This window comes from Tamandua tetradactyla, chromosome 14 (genome assembly GCF_023851605.1).
Source record: "Tamandua tetradactyla isolate mTamTet1 chromosome 14, mTamTet1.pri, whole genome shotgun sequence".
NCBI lineage: Eukaryota > Metazoa > Chordata > Mammalia > Pilosa > Myrmecophagidae > Tamandua > Tamandua tetradactyla.
Genome location: NC_135340.1, coordinates 56,332,661 through 56,358,077, shown reverse-complemented (window position 1 = coordinate 56,358,077; position 25,417 = coordinate 56,332,661). Strand labels below are relative to the sequence as shown.

At 38.3% G+C, this 25,417-nt stretch overlaps 1 protein-coding gene across 4 annotated transcripts in view; it reads left to right on the top strand.

Annotated features, from left to right (window-relative positions):
- Window positions 1–25,417, top strand: part of ZNF106 (zinc finger protein 106) — a 98,870-nt gene that overhangs the window by 10,618 nt on the left and 62,835 nt on the right. Inside the window, exon 2 of one of the 4 annotated variants that reach the window (XM_077127570.1) lies at window positions 14,136–14,295. The exons of the other annotated variants lie outside the window; for them this stretch is intronic. The gene's annotated coding sequence lies outside the window, so the exon portion shown is untranslated. The remainder of the gene's footprint in view (window positions 1–14,135; window positions 14,296–25,417) is intronic. 4 annotated transcript variants of the gene reach the window in all.

Genomic DNA, 25,417 nt, shown 5'->3' with positions numbered 1-25,417 from the left:
ATTGATTTTCTCATAGAACCAACTTCTGGTCTTATTGATTTTCTCTATTGTTTTCATGTTCTCAATTTCATTTATTTCTTCTCTAATCTTTGTTATTTCTTTCCTTTTGCTTGCTTTGGGGTTAGTTTACTGTTCTTTCTCCATCTCTTCTGAGTGGACAGTTAATTCCCGAATTTTTGCCCTTTCTTCTTTTTTGATATAGGCATTTAGGACAATAAATTTCCCTCTTAGCACTGTCTTTGCTGTGTCCCATAAGTTTTGATATGTTGTGTTTTCATTTTCATTCGCCTCGAGATGTTTACTGATTTCTCTTGTAATTTCTTCCTTGACCCACTCGTTGTTTAAGAGTGTGTTGTTGAGCCTCCACGTATTTGTGAATTTTCTGGCACTCTGCCTATTATTGATTTCCAACTTCATTCCTTTATGATCTGAGAAAGTGTTGTGTATGATTTCAATCTTTTTAAATTTGTGGAGACTTGCTTTGTGACCCAGCATATGGTCTGTCTTTGAGAATGATCCATGAGCACTTGAGAAAAAGGTGTATCCTGCTGTTGTGGGATGTAATGTCCTATAAATGTCTGTTAAGTCTAGCTCATTTATTGTAATATTCAAATTCTGTTTCTTTATTGATCCTCTGTCTAGATGTTCTGTCCCTTGATGAGAGTGGGGAATTGAAGTCTCCAACTATTATGGTAGATGTGTCTATTTCCCTTTTCATTGTTTGCAGTGTTTGCCTCACGTATTTTGGGGCACTCTGGTTCGGTGCATAAATATTTATGATTATGTCTTCTTGTTGAATTGTTCCTTTATTAGCAGATAGTATCCTTCTTTGTCTCTTTTAACTGTTTTACATTTGAAGTCTAATTTTTTGGATATTAGTATAGCTACTCCTGCTCTTTTCTGGTTGCTATTTGCATGAAATATCTTTTCCCAACCTTTCACTTTCAACCTGTTTATCTTTGGGTCTAAGATGTGTTTCCTGTAGACAGCATATACAAGGATCCTGTTTTTTTAATGCATTCTGCTAGTCTATGTCTTTTGATTGGGGAGTTCAGTCCATTAACATTTAGTGTTATTACTGTTTGGGTAGTACTTTCCTCTACCATTTTCCTTTTGTATTTTATATGTCATATCTAATTTTCCTTCTTTCTACACTCTTCTCCACACCTCTCTCTTCTGTCTTTTCGTATCTGTCTCTAGTGCTCCCTTTAGTATTTCTTGCAGAGCTGGTCTCTTGGTCACAAATTCTCTCAGTGACTTTTTGTCTGAAAATGTTTTAATTTCTCCCTCATTTTTGAAGGACAGTTTTGCAAGATATAGAATTCTTGGTTGGCAGTTTTTCTCTTTTAGTAATTTAAATATATCATCCCACTGTCTTCTCGCCTCCATGGTTTCTGCTGAGAAATCTACACACAGTCTTATTGGGTTTCCCTTGTATGTGATGGATTGCTTTTCTCTTGCTGCTTTCAAGATCCTCTCTTTCTCTTTGGCCTCTGACATTCTGACTAGTAAGTGTCTTGGAGAATGTCTATTTGGATCTATTCTCTTTGGGGTGCACTGCACTTCTTGGATCTGTAATTTTAGGTCTTTCATAAGAGTTGGGAAATTTTCAATGGTAATTTCTTCCATTAGTTTTTCTCCTCCTTTTCTCTTCTCTTCTCCTTCCGGGACACCCACAACACGTATATTTGTGTGCTTCATATTATCGTTCAATTCCCTGAGTTCCTGCTCATATTTTTCCATTCTTTTCCCTATAGTTTCTGTTTCTTTTTGGATTTCAGATGTTCCATCCTCCAGTTCACTAATCCTATCCTCTGTCTCTTGAAATCTACCATTGTGGGTTTCCATTGTTTTTTTCATCTCTTCTACTGTATCTTTCATTCCCATACGTTCTGTGATTTGTTTTTTCAGACTTTCCATTTCTTCTTTTTGTTCATTCCTTGCCTGCTTCATGTCCTCCCTCAATTCATTGATTTGGTTTTTGAAGAGGTTTTCCATTTCTGTTCGTATATTCTGAATTAGTTGTTTCAGCTCCTGTATCTCATTTGAACTATTGGTTTGTTCCTTTGATGGGCCATATCTTCAGTTTTCCTGGTGTGATTTGTTATTTTTTCCTGGCATCTGGACATTTAATTACCTTAATTAGTTTATTCTGGAGATTGCTTTAACTTATCTTTCCTAGGGTTTTCTTACTAGATGAGTTTGTTGTCTATCTGTTCTTTGACCTTCTGTTCAGCTTTTTCTGGGCCTCTACCTTAAGTTTTGTTTAACAGAGGGTAATTTTTCAGTTCTTATTTTCTTGTTTCTTGTCCTGCTTGTAAGGTGCCTTTTACCTCCCCACCCTTAGGAGGGTCTACATAGGTATTAAAGACTCCAGCTAGGTTTTCCCGGACTGAACTGGCCTCCTATCAGGGGGAAGGAGTCACCTGCGTCATTTTTCCCTGAGGGTGAGACCCAGCAGGTTGAAAGAGTTTCCTGTGAAGTCTCTGGGCACTGTTTTTCTTATCCTGCCCAGTATGTGGTGCTTGTCTGTCTGCGGGTCCCACCAGCAAAAGATGTTGTGGCTCCTTTAACTTTGGAAGGCTCTCCCTGCTGGGGGCGTGGTGGAGACAGAGGAGAGGTTGTAGGCTGGTTTTTTTTTTTTGTTAATTAAAAAAAATTAACAAAACATTTAGAAATCATTCCATTCTACATGTACAATCAGTAATTCTTAATATCATCACATAGTTGCATATTCATCATTTCTTAGTACATTTGCTTCGATTTAGAAAAAGAAATAAAAAGATAACAGAATAAGAATTAAAACGATAATAGAAAAAAAAACCTATACCTCACATGCAGCTTCATTCAATGTTTTAACATAATTGCATTACAATTAGGTAGTATTGTGCTATCCATTTCTGAGTTTTTATATCCAGTCCTGTTGCACAGTCTGTATCTCTTCAGCTCCAATTACCCCTTCTCTTTTTTCTTTTTAATTAACGGAAAAAATGAAATTAACCCAACATTTAGAAATCATACCATTCTACATATGCAATTAGTAATTCTTAACATCATCACATAGATGCATGATCATTGTTTCTTAGTACATTTGCATCGGTTTAGAAGAACTAGCAACACAACCGAAAAAGATATAGAGTGTTAATATAGAGAAAAAAATAAAAGTAATAATAGTAAAAACAAAACATAACAAAACAAAAACCTATAGCTCAGATGCAGCTTCATTCAGTGTTTTAACATGATTACTTTACAATTGGGTATTATTGTGCTGTCCATTTTTGAGTTTTTGTATCTAGTCCTGTTGCACAGTCTGTATCCCTTCAGCTCCAATTGCCCATTATCTTACCCTGTTTCTACCTCCTGCTGGACTCTGTTACCAATGACATATTCCAAATTTATTCTCGAATGTCCGTTCACATCAGTGGGACCATACAGTATTTGTCCTTTAGTTTTTGGCTAGACTCACTCAGCATAATGTTCTCTAGGTCCATCCATGTTATTACATGCTTCATAAGTTTATCCTGTCTTAAAGCTGCATTATATTCCATCGTATGTATATACCACAGTTTGTTTAGCCACTCTTCTGTGGATGGAGATTTCGGCTGTTTCCATCTCTTTGCAATTGTAAATAACGCTCCTATAAACATTGGTGTGCAAGTGTCCGTTTGTGTCTTTGCCCTTAAGTCCTCTGAGTAGATTCCCAGCAATGGTATTGCTGGGTCGTATGGCAATTCTATATTCAGCTTTTTGAGGAACCGCCAAACTGCCTTCCACAGTGGTTGCACCATTTGACATTCCCACCAACAGTGGATAAGTGTGCCTCTTTCTCCGCATCCTCTCCAGCACTTGTCATTTTCTGTTTTGTTGATAATGGCCATTCTGGTGGGTGTGAGATGATATCTCATTGTGGTTTTGATTTGCATTTCTCTAATGGCCAGGGACATTGAGCATCTCTTCATATGCCTTTTGGCCATTTGTATTTCCTCTTCGGAGAGGTGTCTGTTCAAGTCTTTTTCCCATTTTGTAATTGGGTTGACTGTCTTTTTGTTGTTGAGTTGAACAATCTCTTTATAAATTCTGGATACTACACCTTTATCTGATATGTCATTTCCAAATATTGTCTCCCATTGTGTAGGCTGTCTTTCTACTTTCTTGATGAAGTTCTTTGATGCACAAAAGTGTTTAATTTTGAGGAGCTCCCATTTCTTTCTTTCTTTCTTCAGTGTTCTTGCTTTAGGTTTAAGGTCCATAAAACCGCCTCCAGTTGTAAGATCCATAAGATATCTCCCAACATTTTCCTCTAACTGTTTTATGGTCTTAGACCTAATGTTTAGATCTTTGATCCATTTTGAGTTAACTTTTGTATAGGGTGTGAGACATGGGTCTTCTTTCATTCTTTTGCATATGGATATCCAGTTCTCTAGGCACCATTTATTGAAGAGACTGTTCTGTCCCAGGTGAGTTGGCTTGACTGCCTTATCAAAGATCAAATGTCCATAGATGAGAGGGTCTATATCTGAGCACTCTATTCGATTCCATTGGTCGATATATCTATCTTTATGCCAATACCATGCTGTTTTGACCACTGTGGCTTCATAATATGCCTTAAAGTCAGGCAGCGTGAGACCTCCAGCTTCGTTTTTTTCCTCAAGATGTTTTTATCAATTCGGGGCACCCTGCCCTTCCAGATAAATTTGCTGATTGGTTTTTCTATTTCTGAAAAATAAGTTGTTGGGATTTTGATTGGTATTGCATTGAATCTGTACATCAATTTAGGTAGGATTGACATCTTAACTATATTTAGTCTTCCAATCCATGAACACGGTATGCCCTTCCATGTATTTAGGTCTTCTGTGATTTCTTTTAGCAGTTTTTTGTAGTTTTCTTTATATAGGTTTTTTTGTCTCTTTAGTTAAATTTATTCCTAGGTATTTTATTCTTTTAGTTGCAATTGTAAATGGGATTCGTTTCTTGATTTCCCCCTCAGCTTGTTCATTACTAGTGTATAGAAATGCTACAGATTTTTGAATGTTGATCTTGTAAGCTGCTACTTTGCTGTACTCATTTATTAGCTCTAGTAATTTTGTTGTGGATTTTTCCGGGTTTTCGACGTATAGTATCATATCATCTGCAAACAGTGATAGTTTTACTTCTTCCTTTCCAATTTTGATGCCTTGTATTTCTTTTTCTTGTCTAATTGCTCTGGCTAGAACCTCCAACACAATGTTGAATAATAGTGGTGATAGTGGACATCCTTGTCTTGTTCCTGATCTTAGGGGGAAAGTTTTCAATTTTTCCCCATTGAGGATGATATTAGCTGTGGGTTTTTCATATATTCCCTCTATCATTTTAAGGAAGTTCCCTTGTATTCCTATCTTTTGAAGTGTTTTCAACAGGAAAGGATGTTGAATCTTGTCAAATGCCTTCCCTGCATCAATTGAGATGATCATGTGATTTTTCTGCTTTGATTTGTTGATATGGTGTATTACATTAATTGATTTTCTTATGTTGAACCATCCTTGCATACCTGGGATGAATCCTACTTGGTCATGATGAATAATTCTTTTAATGTGTTGCTGGATACGATTTGCTAGAATTTTATTGAGGATTTTTGCATCTATATTCATTAGAGAGATTGGTCTGTAGTTTTCTTTTTTTGTAATATCTTTTCCTGGTTTTGATATGAGGGTGATGTTGGCTTCATAGAATGAATTAGGTAGTTTTCCCTCCCGTTCGATTTTTTCGAAGAGTTTGAGGAGAGTTGGTAGTAATTCTTTCTGGAATGTTTTGTAGAATTCACATGTGAAGCCATCTGGTCCTGGACTTTTCTTTTAGGAAGCTTTAGAATGACTAATTCAATTTCTTTACTTGTGATTGGTTTGTTGAGGTCATCTATTTCTTCTTGAGTCAAAGTTGGTTGTTCATGTCTTTCCAGGAACCCGTCCATTTCATCTAAATTGTTGTATTTATTAGCGTAAAGTTGTTCATAGTATCCTGTTATTACCTCCTTTATTTCTGTGAGGTCAGTAGTTATGTCTCCTCTTCCATTTCTGATCTTATTTATTTGCATCCTCTCTCTTCTTCTTTTTGTCAATCTTGATAAGGGCCCATCAATCTTATTGATTTTCTCATAGAACCAACTTCTGGTCTTATTGATTTTCTCTATTGTTTTCAATTTCATTTATTTCTGCTCTGGTCTTTGTTATTTCTTTCCTTTTGCTTGCTTTGGGATTAGTTTGCTGTTATTTCTCTAGTTCTTCCAAGTGAGCAGTTAATTCCTGCATTTTTGCCTTTTCTTCTTTTCTGATATAGGCATTTAGAGCAATAAATTTCCCTCTTAGCACTGCCTTTGCTCCGTCCCATAAGTTTTGATATGTTGTGTTTTCATTTTCATTCGCCTCTAGGTATTTACTAATTTCTCTTGCAATTTCTTCCTTGACCCACTCGTTGTTTAAGAGTGTGTTGTTGAGCCTCCACGTATTTGTGAATTGTCTGGCACTCCGCCTATTATTGATTTCCAACTTCATTCCTTTATGATCCGAGAAAGTGTTGTGTATGATTTCAATCTTTTTAAATTTGTTAAGACTTGCTTTGTGACCCAGCATATGGTCTATCTTTGAGAATGATCCATGAGCCCTTGAGAAAAAGGTGTATCCTGCTGTTGTGGGATGTAATGTCCTATAAATGTCTGTTAAGTCTAGTTCATTTATAGTAATATTCTGATTCTCTATTTCTTTTTTGATCCTCTGTCTAGATGTTCTGTCCATTGATGAGAGTGGGGAATTGAAGTCTCCAACTATTATGGTATTTGTGTCTATTTCCCTTTTCAGTTTTTGCAGTATATTCCTCATGTATTTTGGGGCATTCTGGTTCAGTGCGTAAATATTTATGATTGTTATGTCTTCTTGTTTAATTGTTCCTTTTATTAGTATATATTGTCCTTCTTTGTCTCTTTTAACTGTTTTACATTTGAAGTCTAACTTTTTGGATATTAGTATAGCCACTCCTGCTCTTTTCTGGTTGCTATTTGCATGAAATATCTTTTCCCAACCTTTTACTTTCAATCTATGTTTATCTTTGGGTCTAAGATGTGTTTCCTGTAGACAGCATATAGAAGGATCCTGTTTTTTAATCCATTCTGCCAGTCTCTGTCTTTTGATTGGGGAATTCAGTCCATTAACATTTAGTGTTATTACTGTTTGGATAGTATTTTCCTCTAACATTTTGCCTTTTGTATTATATATATCATATCTGACTTTCCTTTTTTCTACACTCTTCTCCATACCTCTCTCTTCTGTCTTTTCGTTTGTGACTCTAGTGCTCCCTTTAGTGTTTCTTGCAGAGCTGGTCTCTTGGTCACAAATTCTCTCAGTGACTTTTTGTCTGAAAATGTTTTAACTTTCCCTCATTTTTGAAGGACAATTTTGCTGGATATAGGAGTCTTGGTTGGCAGTTTTTCTCTTTTAGTAATTTAAATATATCATCCCACTGTCTTCTAGCCTCCATGGTTTCTGTTGAGAAATCTACACATAGTGTTATTGGGTTTCCCTTGTATGTGATAGATTGTTTTTCTCTTGCTGCTTTCAAGATCCTCTCTTTCTCTTTGACCTCTGACATTCTAACTAGTAAGTGTCTTGGAGAACGCCTATTTGGGTCTAATCTCTTTGGGGTGCACTGCACTTCTTGGATCTGTAATTTTAGGTCTTTCTTAAGAGTTGGGAAATTTTCAGTGATAATTTCTTCCATTAGTTTTTCTCCTCCTTTTCCCTTCTCTTCTCCTTCTGGGACACCCACAACACGTGTATTTGTGCACTTCATGTTGTCCTTGAGTTCCCTGATACCCTGTTTAAATTTTTCCATTCTTTTCCCAATAGTTTCTGTTTGTTTTTGGAATTCAGATGTTCCATCCTCCAAATCACTAATTCTATCTTCTGTCTCTTTGAATCTATCATTGTAGGTATCCATTGATTTTTCCATCTTTTCTACTTTATCCTTCACTTCCATAAGTTCTGTGATTTGTTTTTTCAGTTTTTCTATTTCTTCTTTATGTTCAGCCCATGTCTTCTTCATGTCCTCCCTCAATTTATCGATTTCGTTTTTGAAGAGGTTTTCCATTTCTGTTCGTGTATTCTGCATTAGTTGTCTCAGCTCCTGTGTCTCATTTGAACTATTGGTTTGTTCCTTTGCCAGGGCCATATTTTCAATTTTTTGAGCGTGATCCGTTATCTTCTGCTGGCGTCTGCGCATTTAGACAGATTTCCCTCGGTGTTGGATCCAAAAGTTTGGAAGGTTTTTCTTTGAAATCTCTGGGTTCTGTTTTTCTTATCCTGCCCAGTACGTGGCGCTCATGGCACACGTTTGTCTGCGGGTTCCACCAGTAAAAGGTGCTGTGGGTCCTTTAAGTTTGGAAAACTCTCGCCGTCCGGGAGGTTCACTAGCCAAAGTGGCTTGGAAGAGTGCCAGCCGGCCCGGGGTCCAAACGCGGGGAGGGTCGCTGCCTGCCACAGCCCGGGAAAGCGCCCCTCCGAATTTCCTAGTCGGCCCGGGGCACCAAGCGCAGCGGGAGGGCGCCAGCCTCAGCGGCCTGCCTAGGAGTGTGCACCGTTCCCGGGGAGTCACGCTTTTGGGAGGGCCCCCCCCGTCACCATTCTCCGTGGCCTGGGGATTTCCGATCCAATTCTCTCAGTTGTTCCGGGGGGCTGCGCGTGGTGTGGGCGCCAGCCGCCGCAGTTTGAGGGGACCGCCTGTCCAATTCTCCCAGCCTGCCCGGGAAGGCGGGAGCGAGTTACTGTGGCCGCTTACCGCCCCGCCCGGTGAAGCCCGCGCCCCTCGGCGATCTCACTAGAGCGGGTTCTCTCAGCCAGCCAGCCGTTCCAGGATGGGGTACTCTGTCTTTTTTATCTCTGTCGTGGCTTTGGGAGCTGTTCTGTATCGTTTCTACTCCCGTAGTAGCTGTTCTGAAGGAGAGACTAAGATCCGCGCGCCTTACTAAGTCACCATCTTCCTCTTTTACCTGTAGGCTGGTTTTAATGGCTTCAAATTGCCAAGCCCTGGGGTCTGAATTCCTTGAGAGAGGGATTCCACCTAAGTTGGGCTTCACCCCTCCCCTGGGGAAGGCACACGTGGGAGATAACCCTGAAAGCAGTCTGTTTCTGCCTATTCCTGGGGCAGTTGCAGCCAGAGTGGACCCACCACTGAATCCAGAGGCAGCCGAGCCTCCATAGAATCAGCCACAAAAACCTGTTTCATCCCCTTTTCTCTTTTTCAGTTAGCCCAATAAGCGACCTCCGCCTTGACCAGTTTTGCCTGAGCTGGGGGCCTATTTTTAGTAGTCAGAATTTGTTTATTAATGCCACAATTGGTGTTTGGTTGAACTCAGTCCCTGCTACTGTTAGTCTCTTTCCTTTCCCTCCGGGAAGCCGTCTGTGGGGGAGGGGCGCCGGCCGCCGCGGCTTGGGGAACTCACTGTTCTGAAGACTCTCAGCCGGTCCAGCTGGTCCAGACTGGGGTATGCTGTGTGTCCGGTCACTATCGTGGCTCCGGGAGCTTTTCTGTACTGTTTCTGGTTATTTAGCAGTTGTTCTGGAGGACGAACTAAAACGCGCACATTGCTAAGCCGCCATCTTGGCGCCTCTGTATGTTTATTCTTGCATCTAAGATGTGTTTCCTGTAGACAGTATATAGAAGGGTCCTGTTTTTTAATCCATTCTTCCAGTCTGTGCTGATTGGGTAGTTTAATCATTAACAGTTAATGTTATTACTGTATGGGTAGTACTTTCTTCCATCATTTTGCCATTTGTGTTTTATGTCATACCTAATTTTTCTTCTTTTTACGTTTACTGATGGTCATCCTTTCTATACTCTTCTCCACACCTCTCTCTCCTGTCTGTTCATATCAGCTTCTAGTACTCCTTTTAGTATTTCTTGCAGAACTGGTCTCTTGGTCACAAATTCTCTCAGTGATTTTTTGCGTGAAAATGTTTTAATTTCTCCCTCATTTTTGAAGGACAGTTTTGCAGGATATAGAATTCTCAGTTGGCAGTTTTTCTCTTTTAGTATCTTAAATATATCACCTACTGTCTTCTCGCCTCCATGGATTCTGCTGAGAAATCTATGCACAGTCTTGTTGGGCTTGCCTTGTGTGATGGATTGTTTATCTCTTTCTGCCTTCAAGATTCTCTCTCTTTGACCTCTGACATTCTGATTAATTAAGTGACTTGTAGTATGTCTATTTGGATCTTTTCTGGTTGGGTGTGCTGTACTTCTTGGGTGTGTAATTTTACATCTTTCATAACAGTTGGGAAATTTTCAGTGATGATTTGATTTCCTCCATTAGTCTTTCTCCTCCTTTTCCCTTCTCTTATCCTTCTGGTACACCCACAGCATGTATTTCATCCACTTCATGTTGTCATTCAGTTCCCTGAGTCCCTGCTCAAATTTTTCCATTCTTTTCCCTATATTTTGTTCCGCTTATTGAATTTCAGATGTTTCGTCCTCTAGTTCACCAATCCTATCTTCTGCCTGTTGAAATCTAACATTGTAGGTTTCCATTATTTGTTTCATCTCTTCTACTGTGCCTTTCATTCCCGTAAATTCTGTGATTTGTTTTTCCAAACTTTGGATTTCTTCTTTTTATTCCCTTGCCTTCTTTATATCCTCCCTCAATTCATTGATCCAATTTTTGATATGGTTTTCCATGTCTGTTCATATGTTCAGAATTAATTGTTTCAACTCCTGTATCTCATTTGAAGTGTTGGTTTGTTCCTTTGATTGGGCCATATTTTCAGTTTTCCTAGTATGATTTGTTATTTTTTGCTGGTGTCTAGACATGGAATTTCCTTAATTAGTTCATTCTGGAGATTGTTTTCACTTTTTTACCTAGCATTTTCTTGCTGGATGACTTTGATGTCCATCTCTTCTTTGACATTCAATTCAGCTTATTCTAGACTTCTAGCTTAGATTCAGAATCTAGACCAGATCAGAATTTTTCAGGTCTTGTTTTCTTGTTTCTTGCCCTGCCTGTATGGTGCTTTTTTTTTTTTTTTTTTCCCTTAGGAGGGTCTACTTAGGTTATAGACCCTAGTCATATTTTCCCAGAGCAGACTGGTCTGCTGTCAGGAAGAAAGAGTCACCTGCATCAGTTTTCCCTGAAGGTGAGAAACAACGGGTTGTAAGACTCTCTTATGAAGCCTCTAGACTCTATTTTTCCTATTCTGTCCAGTATGTGGTACCTGTCTGCCTGTGGGTTCCACTAGTATTAAATGAAGTGTTACCTTTAACTTCAGCAGACTATTCCCACTGGGGACATGGTTGAGACAGAGGAGAGGTTGTAGTCTGGCTGCAATTGCTTCAGTTTTCGAGACCCTGGGATCTGAATTCCTTGAGGGAGGGATTCCCCCTGAACTGGGTCCCACCCCTCTCCTGGGAAAGGCACTACCTCCATGGAATTACTTCCTTTTGCCTGGCCAACCTCTTTGTTTCTCAGAGAAGCTTAATTCTGCCCTTGTCTGGGATTTTTGGAGCTTGAGGAACCTTGCAGTTGTATCTAAAGAGCAGTCAAGCCCTAGAAACACAGCCACAAAAAAGAAAAAGAAAAATCTGTTTCTGAGCAGGGCCCCTGTTCCTCAGGTTTGTCAATCAAGAACTTAAGTTGGTATATTGCTCTGTGTATCTCCAGATCCTGTGTGCCCCTCCTTCCCTTCATGGCCCAGAGCTTTTTAAGTATTTTGTGCTGTCCGATCAAAAGATTTTTTCTATTTTTTTTTTCTTGTTTGTTTTTTTCTTTATTCATCAGTCCTGCTGCCTCTGTGCTGTGCAAAAAACAGCAAATGCAGCATTTATTGGAGGCTTAGCTGAGCTGGAGGTCTATTTTTAGTAGTCAGAGTTTGTTATTAATTCCACAGTTGGAGCTTGGTTGAGCTCAGCCCCTTGCTGTTCGTAAAGTCTCTTTCCTTTCCCCTTTGGGAACCAGCCTATGGGAGAGGGGCACCCACCTCAGTCACCTGGGAGAATCACGGTTCTGGGTGGGATCACAGCTGGTCCAGCTTGTCCATACTGGTGTACACTGTATGTCTGGTCACTGATGTGGCCCCAGCAGTTGTATTGTACTGTTCTTGGCTATTTACTAGCTGTTCTGGACGATGAACTAAATTCCATACCTTAGTGGGTCCTCCCTACTGTATGTATTTTAAATAGAAGGAATTTAATATGGGGAATTGGTTTTACAGGTGATAGGAGAGCTGAAAGGGCAGACAGGGTCTGCTGGAGTTGTTCAGAAATTAGCAGCCATGTTATTTCCCTAGGGTTACAGGGACAACGGGGAGAGGTGGCGCTACCAGGGGTATAAGGTAGTAGTTAGAATCCTGGCAGAAGCTGCAAGGCTGTAGCCAGTACCACAGAGGGAGGGGTTTTCTGATGAGAACTGGAGCTCCATAAGAGATAGAGCTGCTCCCAGAGTCTCTGCCCAAGGCAATAGATGCTCCCCTCTTCCAACTGCCATCTTCTCTACTCTAGTCTCCTGCAGTGCCTCTAATTGGCTAAGCCTTTTGGTAAGGGAGCCTGGGAAATGTCCTTCCCAGTGATATGGAACAGAAACAAGATGAGTAGGGAATGGGTTTGAAAACAAACGGGCAAATGAAGGGCATAGGGAACCACTTTTCTTCATGGAGTACAGTTTCAATCTACCTGTCAATTAAGGTGCTCCATCCTCAACCAAAAGCTGAGTGGATGCATCAAACCAGGCCCATCAGATACACTCTTCAGAAAAACGAATCTCAAGAAGGGAGCCCCATCAACCCATAGTGAAATGGTTAGAGTTGATTCATTTGGAGGTCAAGATCCTAGCGAGACTGTCCTGTGCTTACTACTTCCAGGTCCGGTCCCTGGTATGGCTTCATCCATGTCCTTCCCAAGGCCCATCTTTTCAGCTTGCTCTTCCATTCTGTGAGCTACTCCACATCCTTCCAGTCATTTTTGTTTTTTTAGTTTAGTTAATCAGTATTGGTTTTGAAAGTTTACATTCAAAGAACCTTCGCTCACCCAGCATCTTCTCCCATGTCATGGTTTCAAGTTATTCTTGTCTATTAATCTATAGATAAACACTCAAGGATTCACATGCAGGTCCAAAGAAGCACACCCAAGGCAGGGTAAGGCAGTGGTTAGGAGTCAGGCTTTCTACTTGGGCAGAGTTAGATCAAAATCTCACATCTGACACTTAAAAACTCTATGTTTTGGGGCAAATGACTTTCCTCTCTAAGTCTCAGTTTCCTCTTCTTTAAAATGGTAACAATCAAACCAACTTCTCAGTTTTGTTAAAAGGATTAAATATAATACATGTAAAATACCTTTTATGTAAGTGCCCATTAGATGGCATCTGCCTTTATTATGTTTTTGTAGACAAATCATATTTTCCCACCTGCGTGCCTCATTCTGATTGTTTCTTGTCTGGTCCTCTTTCTGAGACAAATAAAATCCATCCTTTTTTCACATATTACCTCTTTTAGATATAGCAAGGAGAGGAGTGGCATCTAACATTTAAAAACCTTTTTATGGTGAAATATGCACACATATAGAAAAGTGCACAGAACAGTGATATACAGCCCAATGATTAATCCTAAAGCAAATGCCCATGTCACCACCGCCCAGGACAAGAAATAGGACATTTCCAAAAATCATTTGGAGTGTATTCTCTTGCAGCTCATTCCTATTAACCTTAGCTTTGCAAGATTTATGCATGTATCTATGCCTGTGTGGCTGCAGTTCTTTTGTTTTTTATTGTTGCATGGTATACCACTGTGTGGAGTAGAGCAAAATCTATTTATCCACTCTACTGTGGATGGTTGTTGCTTCCTATGAAATGGAACTTGAAGGATATTAAGGAATGATGAGAAAGAAAGAAAGGCAGACAGAAAGAAAGAAAGACAAAGAAAGACAGACAGAAAGACAGATGGATGGAAGGAGGGAAGGAAGGAAGGAAGGAAGGACGAAAGGGAGGATGGGAGGGAGGGAGGGAGGGAGGGAGGAAGGGAAGGAAGGGAAGGAAGGAAAGGAAGAAAAGGAAGACGGGATCAGGGGGTCTGAAGCTCAGCCATAACAGACAACTTTATTCTTAACTAGTTCCTACTTATATATTGCAGGGTTTACGTGACTAAAAGCATGTGTACGTTTCGAGATAAAACAGAGTGCCGACTTTTCAGTATATTATACTCCCTGCATACAAGAGATAGCTAACAAGACCTTGGGGTTAAAGAAGACACAAACATTCTCTCCCACTCAAACTGTCCTCCAATTAAGCAGGTAACAATCTTCTCAATTTCTTGCTCCCACTGCCACCAGCTGCTCCCAACAAATTCTGCGGGTCTTGTTTTAACCCATGGCTCCTACAGATGGTGATTCCCCCTAGCTTTTGATTATTAGAAATAATATTGTTACAAACACTGTTATGCATACTGCTTGGTACCCCTTACCACATATTTCTGTTGATATATAAAACTAGTCATGGATGGTGGAGACAGAGTGTATGAGTCTCTTCAATTTTAGTAGACAATGCCACACTGTTTTCCAAAGTAATAGTACCAATGTAAATACCTATTGATACTGTATTAGAGTTTCGCTAGTTTCATATCCTTGTCAACTTTTGTCACTCTATGTCTTTAATTTAGTCATACTGATGGGTGTCTCTGATGATATCTTATGGGGATGTAGTGAATTTATTTGCATTTCCCTGATGACTAATGAGGCTGAATTTTTTTTCAAATGTATTGGTCATTTGGATATCGTCTTTTATGAAGTACCTCTTTCGAATTTGGGGGAGGGGGGAGGGAGTTCCTGGAGATGTCTTTTCAATTTTTATGTTTGTAAGGGTACTTTATTCTTTATATAAAATGGATGTAAGCCCCATGTTGATTGTGCAAATTACCAATAACAACTCCTTCTCTGTGTCTTCCTTTTATCATTTTTTTCACTATGTCTTTTGAGAAATAGAAGTTCTTAATTTTAATGTGCTTAGTGCCAAAATGGTTAGTGCTGCTTGTGTTCTGTTTAAGAAGTCTTTCTTTTCTTTTCTTTTTTTTATTAATTAAAAAAAATTACAAGAAACACAAAGATTCCCAACACATACACTCAACAATTCACAATATCATCACATAGTTGCATATTCATCATCATGATCATTTCCCAGAACATTAGCATCAATTCAGAAAAAGAAATAAAAAGACAACAGAAAAATATAATAAACAGGAAAAAAAAAATTTTTACGAGGCCATACCCCTTACTGATCCCTTTCATTATCACTAGCATTTCAAACTAAATCTATTTGTTCCCCCTATTATTTATTTTTATTCCATATGTTCCTCTCATCTGTTGACAAGGTAGATAAAAGGAGCATCAGACACAAGGTTTTCACAATCACACAGTCACATTGTGAAAGTTATATCATTATACAATCATCCTCAAGAAACATGGCTACTGGAACATTTTCAGCCAGTTCCCTCCAGCCTCTCCATTACGTCTTGGATAACAAGGTGATATCTATTTAATGCATAAGAATAACCTCCAGGATAACCTCTCGACTCTGTTTGGAATCTCTCAGCCATTGAAACTTTGTCTCATTTCACTCTTCCCCCCCTTTTGGTCAAGAAGGTTTTCTCAATCCCTTGATGCTGGGTCTCAGCTCATTCTAGAGTTTTCTCAGTCCCTTATGCTGAATCTCAGCTCATTGTGGGATTTCTGTCCCATGCTGCCAGGAAGATCCACACCCCTGGTAGTCATATCCCATATAGACAGGGGGAGGGTGGTGAGTTTGCTTGCTGTGTTGGCTGGAGAGAGAGGCCACATCTGAGCAACAAAAGAGGTTCTCTTGGGGGTGACTCTTGGGCTTAATTAAGTATGCTTGACCTATCCCCTGTGGGGTTAAGTTTCATTGAACACACCCCAAGACTGGGGGGCTCAGCCTATAGCTTTGGTTGTCCGCACTGCTTGTGAGAATATCAAGAATTCAACTTGGGGAAGTTGAGTTTTCCCCCGTTCTCACCATTCCCTGAAGGGGACTTTGCAAATACTTTTCCTCTCACTGATCAGATCACTCTGGGATTCATCAGGACATCACCTAGACAAACCAACAAAATCTCATGTCCTATACGAAGTTCAGTGTACTTAAGGTTTTCAATCAACTATCTACATAAGTTATATTAGGAGATGCACTAGTCAAAGTATAGATTTGTACCAAATAAACATTTTTTGCTTTAGTCTCACACATAAGTTGAAATTTTAAAATATTAAGTACCATCTATTTTCAGCACACTGCAATAATGACATTCTTTTGTTCTTCCTCATGCAAAAACATTTTTTAAATTTGTACATTTAGTCACTATCATTATACACTCTAGGCATTCCTAGATTACACCATCTCAATCTTTATCATCTATCTTTCTTTGTGATTTCATTTATACCCCAGCCCTCCTCCCTGTATCACTCTCATATGCAACTTCATTCAGTGTTTTAACATAATTGTGTTACAGTTAGGTAATATTGTGCTGTCATTTCTGAGTTTTTATATTTAGTCCTGTTGCACAATCTGTATCCCTTCAGCTCCAGTTACCCAATATCTTACCCTATTTCTATCTCCTGATGGTCTCTGTTACCAAGGAAATGTTCCAAATTTATTCACTAACGTCAGTTCATATCAGTGAGAACATACGGTATTTGTCCTTTTGTTTCTGGCTAATCACACTCAGCATAATGTCCTCAAGGCCCATCCATGTTGTTACTTACTTCATAACTTTATTCTGTCTTACAGCTGCATAATATTCCATCTAATGTAAATGTCACAGTTTGTTTAGCCAACTCTCTGTTTATGGACATTTTGGCTGTTTCCATCTCTTGGTAATTGTTAATAATGCTACTATAAATATTGGTGTGTAAATGTCCATTTGTGTCCTTGGCCTTGTGTCTGTTGCTTTCTGTAGAAACAGAGCTCGAAGGATATTAAGGAATGATGAGAAAGAAAGAAAGGAAGAAAGAAAGAAAGAAAGACACAGACCGGCTCAGGGGGTCTGAAGCTTGAGTTTACTTCAGACAGACTTCAGACAACTTTATTTTCAACCAGATCTTAGTTATATACCACAGGATGTCAATAGATATGCAGGCATTTCCTGAGGGAGCAAGATTCTTATCTCACAGTGTTCTTCATACTTAACATAACTGTTTGGGGTAAACATTCTCTTCCTCCCAGACTGCTCTACATAACAATCGCCACAGTCTACCGCTGCCATCCCGAGGCCAGCAGCTTGCAACAAATTCTGTAGGTCTTGCTTTAAACTCTTGGCTTCTACATGTGTCCTTTGAGTAGAGACAGCGTATAGATGGGTCCTGTTTTTTTATCCATTCTGCCAGACTATGTCTTTTGATTGGAGAGTTTAATCCATTAATATTCAGTGTTATTACTGCATGGGTAGTAGTTTCTTCTACTATTTTACCTTCTAGATTTTATATGTCATATCTAATTTTCCTTCTTTTTTTACCTTTACTCATAGTCTTCCTTTCTACACTCTTCTCCATACCTCTCTCTTCTGTCTTCGTATCTGTCTCTAGTATTCCCTTTAGTATTTCTTGCAGAGCTGGTCTCTTGGTCACAAATTCTCTCAGTGATTTTTTTTGTCTGAAAATGTTTTAATTTCTCCCTCATTTTTGAAGGACAATTTTGCTGGATATAGAATTCTTGGTTGGCAGTTTTTCTCTTTTAATAATTTAAATATATTATCCCACTGTCTTTTTGCCTCCATGGTTTCTGCTGAAAGAAGTCTTTCCCTACCTTAAGTAATAAGGATATTTTATTATATTATCTTCTAGAAGCTTTATTGATTTGCTTTTCAAATTAAGATCTACACTCCACTTGGAATAGATTTTTTGTTTGTTGGGAGGACGGTAAGCGGTAAGGGTACATTTTTTTCCAACATAGATATTCAATTTTGTTAAAGCAATAGCCATTTAGTAAAAAGACCACTGTTCTCCACCTCTGTCATAAATCTAATCTCCGTGCATGTGAGGGTCGGTTTCCAAGTTCTCTGTTTTATTCTATATTCTATTTGCCTATCCTTGTGCCAACATTTCACTGTCTTAGTTGCTAGAGTTGAATAACGAGTCTTGATGTATAGCAGAGGCAGTGTTTTCACCTGCTTCTTCTTCAAGACTCAGTCCCATGTTTTTACCTGGCTGGACCCTCATTTCCTTCAGGTCTCTAATCAAGCTTCCTTTCCTCAGAGAGGCAGGCCTTCCTGGACCACACTATAGAAATTGGCCAATCTGTCATCACTCTCTTACTTCCTTTTTTCTTTATTTTTCTTAGAAACGTATCACTTTCTGATATCAAATTATATATTTATTTGAATGTCTTTTGATTTTCTGCCTCATGCACCAGGAGGTAAGTTCTCTGAGGGCAGGAATTTTGCCTGCCTAAGTGTATATAAAAATATAATAAATATATTATAGTTATAGCAATATAAATATAAGTGATTTATATTGATTAATAGTGGTATGATAAATAATGTTTATTATTTAAACATTTGTTGAAGATGTGAATGACTGAAGAACTAGAGGGTTTTAAGCAGGGAGCTCATATTCTAATTTTAGAGTGATCATTCTAGATGGAGAATGGCAAATAGATTGCAGTGGAATAAGATTGAAGGCTGGGATAAGATGGGAGGCTGTTAGGTTGAAGATTGATGGTGGCTTTGAGCATATTGTTGGTGAGGGGTGGTAGAGAGAAGTGGAGAGATTGAGAAGAGGGGTTTAAGAGAGCATAGCTCCAGGACTTCATCACCAGTGGGGATGAGGGTCAGGCAGGAGTCAGAGATGTTTTCCGTGGTTAGACTTGGACACCTGGGTCGTAGGAGTGCCATTTACAGCTTGTAGTAAAAGGTTTTCTTTTTTCTTATAGTGATTATATAGTTATTTAAAATAAAAATAAGTTAGAATAGGATGATGTCATCAACCTGGCAAAATAAGACATCCTCTGGAATAGTCTATTCTCAGAATCAGTCTCCTCTCAAAATCCCACTTGCTTGGGAATGTAGAGGATGATAGAAATTGGAGAAGGACTCCACAAATGCTGAATCGAGGAAAGAGGAAAATAATCTCCAGAATCAGGTAGGAGATTTTCATCCCTAACTTGCTAGTCTGGACCCCTTGCCCTCATTCTATTCCATCGAAACTCAGGCTCCCAGAGGCAGCATAACACGGATTCCTCCTGCTACAGTTGCAGTCTATAGAGCCATTCACAGCATCGAGTTAGAACCCTATCTAGTCACAGGGAGCTAAGTGTGCAGAGACCCAGCGTGGAACACAAGGGAATGAGGAGTGCCACATACAAAAGTACCTCTAGGGAGGAAAACAGAGAGAGATTGTTGCAGAAAGGTTGGCAAGAGGTGTGCACACTCAATCCAGTCTCTATTTGCTAGACCACCTAGCAAGATGGACCTTTCTGGATTGACCTCAACTGGCTACCTGGGGTTGGGATACTGTAATGAGGAAGAAACTGGAGGCAGAAGAACCTCCATTAAAAAAGAAAAAAGAAAAAAAAAGGTGTGGGGAAACTGAACTGCTGAAAGCCAATACAGTTCCCAGAGCTAAAAGTGTAAGAAAAGGGGGTGCTAAGTGAGGGAAAGCATATAAGCAAATCACAGCAACTGGGGAGAAAATTCTGCACAAAAGCAGACTGAATAGATCAAGATTTCCAGAGAAGGAATGAGGAAATGAAGCTTTCTTTTGGATAAAACAGTTGCACAAAAACTATAGTCTTAAAATTGTACCACATATCCCGGGTAAGAATCAGATGAAGAAGAGCTGAGAAAATCTGAAGTTGAACACAGGCTACTAAAAAGGTCCAGAATAAGTTGGACTAAAGTTCAAAGAAGAGCCTTAACAGAAAGTCAACCAATAATAATAATGTTTAAATAATTATAATGTTTAAATAATAATAATAATGTTTAAATAATAACCCTAGATAAGAGGGAGGAACTGACCTTCAGAGTTAAAACATCAAAATAATCAGATACCTAGTCATCAGCAAAAAATTGTAAGCCATACTAAGAAACAGGAAGATATGGCTCAGTCAAGGGAACAAATGAAAACTTCAGAGGAGAGACAGAATTTAAAACAACTAATAAAAGTGTCATGGTCAGGTTCATGTGTCACCTTGGCCAGGTGGTGGTACCTGTTTGTCTAGTTGGGCAAGTGCTGGCCTGTCTTTTGCTATGAGAACATTTCATAGAGTTAAATCATGATCACATCTCTACATCCACAGCTGATTCCATTTGTAATCAGCCAAGGGGAGGGTCTTCTTTAATGAGTGATACTTAATCTAATCACTGGAGCCTTTTAAGGAGGATGCAGAAGAGACAGGTTCTCTTCCTGCTTTGGCCAGCAAGTCTTTCCTATGGAATTTGTCCAGACCCTCCATCGGAATTGTCAGCTTCGCAGCCTGCCCTACACATTATGAACTCTATGTTTCCTCAGTTATGTGAGACACTTTTATAAATTTTATATTTATGAATACTTCCTATTGATTCTGTTTCTCTAGAGAACACTACTAATACAAAAAGAAAATTCACACAAATCTCCTTAATTCAAGGAAATGAAGGAAAATATGGATATAAAATCAAAGGATATTAAGATAATATAAGCATAAAGAATTTGGAAGTTTAAAAAGAAACATAAAATTATGAGGATGAAAGGCATAATAATGAGAGTAAAAATGCACTAGAGGCATACAACAGCAGATTTTAACAGGCAGAAGAAAGACTAAATGAACTAGAAGACAGGACAATTGAAATCATACATTCAGAATAACAGATTAAAAAAGAATAGAAAAAAAATTGAACAGTATCAGTATCTCAGGAATTTGAGTGACAGCATGAAGCTCACAAAAATAAACTTCTCCCAGAAGGAGAAAAGAAGGGAAAAGGGGCAGAAATAATATTTGAGGAAATAATGGCTGAAATTTCCCAACATTTGTGAAAGACATAAATATACATGTTCAAGAAGCACAGTGTACTCCAAACAGGATAATTTCTAATGACTTACCTCTAGGACACATGCTAATCAGAATTTCAAATGCCAGTGATAAAGAGAGAATTTTAAAAGCAGCAAGAGAAAAGTGATTCATTATGTACAAGGAATCCTTAATAAGACTAAATACTGATTTCTCTTCAGAAACCTTGAAGGTAAGAAGGCAGTGGTATGGTGTATTTAAGGTGCTGAAAGAGAAAAACTGCCATCCAAAAATTCTTCATCTGGCAAACTATCTTTCAAAAATGAGGGAGAATTTAAGGTATTCACAGATCTTTCCCTCACCAAAAGACCTGCTGTACCAGAACTGCTAAAGGGAGTTCTGCACATTGAAAGGGAAAGACAGGAGAGTAGAGTGGCTTGGAGTCATGTGAAGAAATGAAGATCTTTAGTAAAGGTAACTAAAAGGGTAAATGCGAAACCCAGTAGTATTGTATCCTCAATACATAACTCTCCTCTTTAATTCCTATATGAATCAGAGTACAACTGAACAAGAAAGGGGCATATTTCCTGATTATGGATATACAGAATATAAAGAGGTAATTTGGAACAAAAACAACATAAAGAGGGAAACTGATGGATTTGGGAGCAGAGAATATAAATGCTATTGAAGCTGAGTTATCTTTTCAAATTAGTAGGTTATGGATGTAGGGAAATCGTAAAGAAAGTATTTTTTAAAAGATATGGAAGCAGGAGAAAGATCATTTCATAAATAGTCAAACTTTATGAGATGTAAATGTCAGTGATAAACATCACAAAAGATAAACTATTCAGGAAAGGAGATTGCAATAAAGGAAAAGAGAGACAAGAAAAAAGATTTGTTATATAAAAACCTAAGGGTAGTTCAGTGGTAGAATTCTCGTCTACCATGTGGGAGACCCGGGTTCAATACCCAGCCCATGCACTTCCCAAACAAACAAACAATAATTCAACAAATGATGCTGCATAAATGGCATATTCACATGGAGAAAGAATGAAATGTGACCCCATCATATAGCACACACTCAAAAAAACCCTAAGGACTAAATAGCTTAAAGATTGGGAAGAATAAAGAACATAGCCTCAGGGACTTGGGGACAATATAAAAAATCAAATATGAGTCATTACGGGGAGAAACAGAGAATGGGGCAGAAAAAAAAATTTTGAACATATAATGACCAAACATTTCCCAAATTCAGTGAAAGGCATAAATTGAAAGATTCAGTAAGCTCAAGAAACCCTAAGAAGAATAAAGACGAAGAAGACTATGCAAACCCCAAGAGTATAAAGGTATGAAGAAAGTCATGGCTGGGTACATCATAGTCAAAATGCTGAGAGCCAAAAGTAAAGAGAAGAATTAGAAAGCAGCCAAAGAACATCAGGGAAATGATTCTTTTTATCATTGCTGCTCATCAGAAAAATGGACGCCTGGAGAGACTGAAAAATCCTTTACATGCTAAAGGAAAAAATCTGTCAACCCAGAATTCCAATCCAAACAGAATATCCTTCAAGAATGAATGCAAAATAAATGTTAGCAGATAAAAGAAAACTAAAATAATTCATTGTTAGCAGGAAGCTCTTCAGGCTGAAGAGATGAAGGGAAACAATATTGTATGAATACTCGAATCTTTCAAAGGAATAGAGACCAGAAATTATAAATATCTGGGTAAATATACCTTTTTTCCTTTTAAGTTCTTAAAAATAAATATGACTGTTTAAAGTGAAAAAGGAAATGGACATCATTTTGGGGGTTTATAACATATTGTAGACGTAAAACATACCATAAAGCGTGGATTGCTTCATGGATTGGGATGTGGGGGTAAATGGGCCTATATGATTGCAAGATTTTGACATTTTGCATAAGTAGTATATTATTAACACTGACATTCTATAAATTGGTAGGATTATATGTATTGTAATTCCTAGAACAACCTCTAGAAAAAAGTACAATAAAGTGTTGCTAAAAATCTAGTAGAAAAATTAAAATGAAGACTAAAAAATATTCATATAATCCAAAAGAAGGCAGAAAAGGAGGTAGAGTGGAATAAAAAATTGAGAGGATTAAAAAAATAGTAAAATGGCTGACAATCCAGCATTATTAATAATTTTATAAAATTTAGTGGAATAAACACTCCCATTAAAAGCTTAAAGACATTCACTAAAGCTAAATACATGGGAAAAGGTACCATGCAAACTGCAAGATTTGGTGTGCCGGTTTGGGGTTGTTATGTACCCCAGAAAAGCCATGTTTTCTTTTCTAGTTCAGTCTTACTGGGGGAGGCCTGTTGTTTAATGTAAAGACTTTGATTGGATTGTTTCCATGGAAATATGACATACTTGGTTGTAGGTGTGACCTTTTTATTGGCTGCAGATGTGACTTTGCCCATTTAGGGTGAATCTTGATTAGCTTACTGGAGTTCTTTAAAAGAGGAAACATTTTGGAGAAAGCACAGAGCTGACAGAGATGCAGACATTTGAAGATGCTTGGAGTGCTGACAGAGAGAGTAGACGTTTGGAGATGCAGAGCCCAGCAGGCATCACCGTGTACCTTCCCATGAGATGCTAAGCTGCCAGAACCCAGAGTTGTGTCTCAGAGGAGTTAAGTGCCCACAGACACTTACAGAGGAAACCACTGGTATTAGGAGCAGGAAGCAACAGAACCAGGAGCAAGGACCAACAGACACCAGCCATGTGCCTTCCCATGTGCAGACATACCTTCCTTGAGTCAAGGTATCTTTTTCTGGATGCCTTAATTTGGACATTTTTATGGTCTTAGAACTGTAAACTTGTAATGTAATAAATTCCCTTTTTAAAAACCATTCCATTTCTGGTATATTGCATTCTGGCAGCATTTAGCAAACTAAAATAGCTGGAGTGACTACATTATTATCAGGTAAAGTAGACTTCAAGACAGAGTATTGCCAGAATTAAATAGGTCATTTCATAATGATAGAAGGATCAATTCATTAGGAAGACAGCATTCATAAATATGTGCATACCTAGTAGCAGAGTTCTAAAATACATCAAACAAAACTGATGCAGTTAAAGGAAGAAAGACAATTCACAATTATAGTTAAAGATTTTAACAGTCTTTTCTCAGCAGTTGATGGACAAACAAAAATCAGTATAGATGATCTTTGTCCAGGATACGTGTTATTTTTTTTTTTCCAAGTATACTTGTAGACCAGATACTTGGCTGTAATCAAGTCTCAATAAATTTGAAAAGTCTGAAATCATAAAGAGTTTGTTCTTTGACCATAATGTAATTAAATTAGAAACCAAGATAGCTATCAAAACCACTGATGTTTGGAAATCCAGTGAAATTTCTATCTATTGGTCAAGGGAAATTACAAAGTATTTTGAACTGAATGAGAATGAAAGTACAACATCAAAATTTGTGCGATAACTGTCACAGCCAAGAGGAGCCTAAAGAGTCCTGACAATTAAATGTATTGTGGTGTCCTTGTTGTGATCTCACAGCAGACAAAGGACACTAGGTTAAAAAGGAGGATGTCTGAAGAAAATATGGACTTAAGTTAATAATAGTGGATCAGTATGGGTTCATTAATTGTTTTAAATGTACTACACTAAAGTAAGAGTTAATTATACAGGAAACTGAGTATGGGATGTATGAGGACTTTGTACTATCTTTGCAACTTTTATGTTAATCTAAAACTTGCTAAAATAAACGTTTATTTAAAATACTAAAAAAAAATTTGTGTAATGCAGCTAAAACAGTGCTTAGGTAGAAGTTTATAGCATTAAACACTTATAATAAGAAAGAAGAAAGGCCTAAAGTCAATGAACTAAATTTCTACCTTAAAGAGCTAGTAAATAAAGAGCAAAATAACCTAACAATAAAAATAATGCAGAAAAAATAAAGAACAAATAAAATAATAAAGATAACAAAAACATCTATGAAATAGAAGAAGACAAACAATAAAATTACAGAGTCAGACCAAAAATATTGATAAATTTATAAAGATAGAAAAAAGCACAATTTACTAATGTAAGAATTCGAGAGTTTTGCCACGCAAAGGAGGACTCCAAGAGACGTTCTCTCATGCAACACGCAAGGGGTTTATTTTCCACACATGTGTGGGGCTCACTGAACACGCAGGAACAGAGAGCCCCGAGACTGAGTTTGCAAAAGCTTTTTAAGGGGTAAGATGAGGGGGGTGGGGGTTGAGCATGGGTCACAGGTCTGTTTTGCAAAAAAGCAGATAATGAACAGTTTTACAGCAAGCATTTCTTAACAGTTTTACAACAAGTAATCTTAACAGTTTTACAACAAGTAATCTTGGCGCCAGGATTGTTTATCTTCAGCCTGATGGGGCCCATAACTCTTTTCTTTTCAACTCACACTAAATGTATA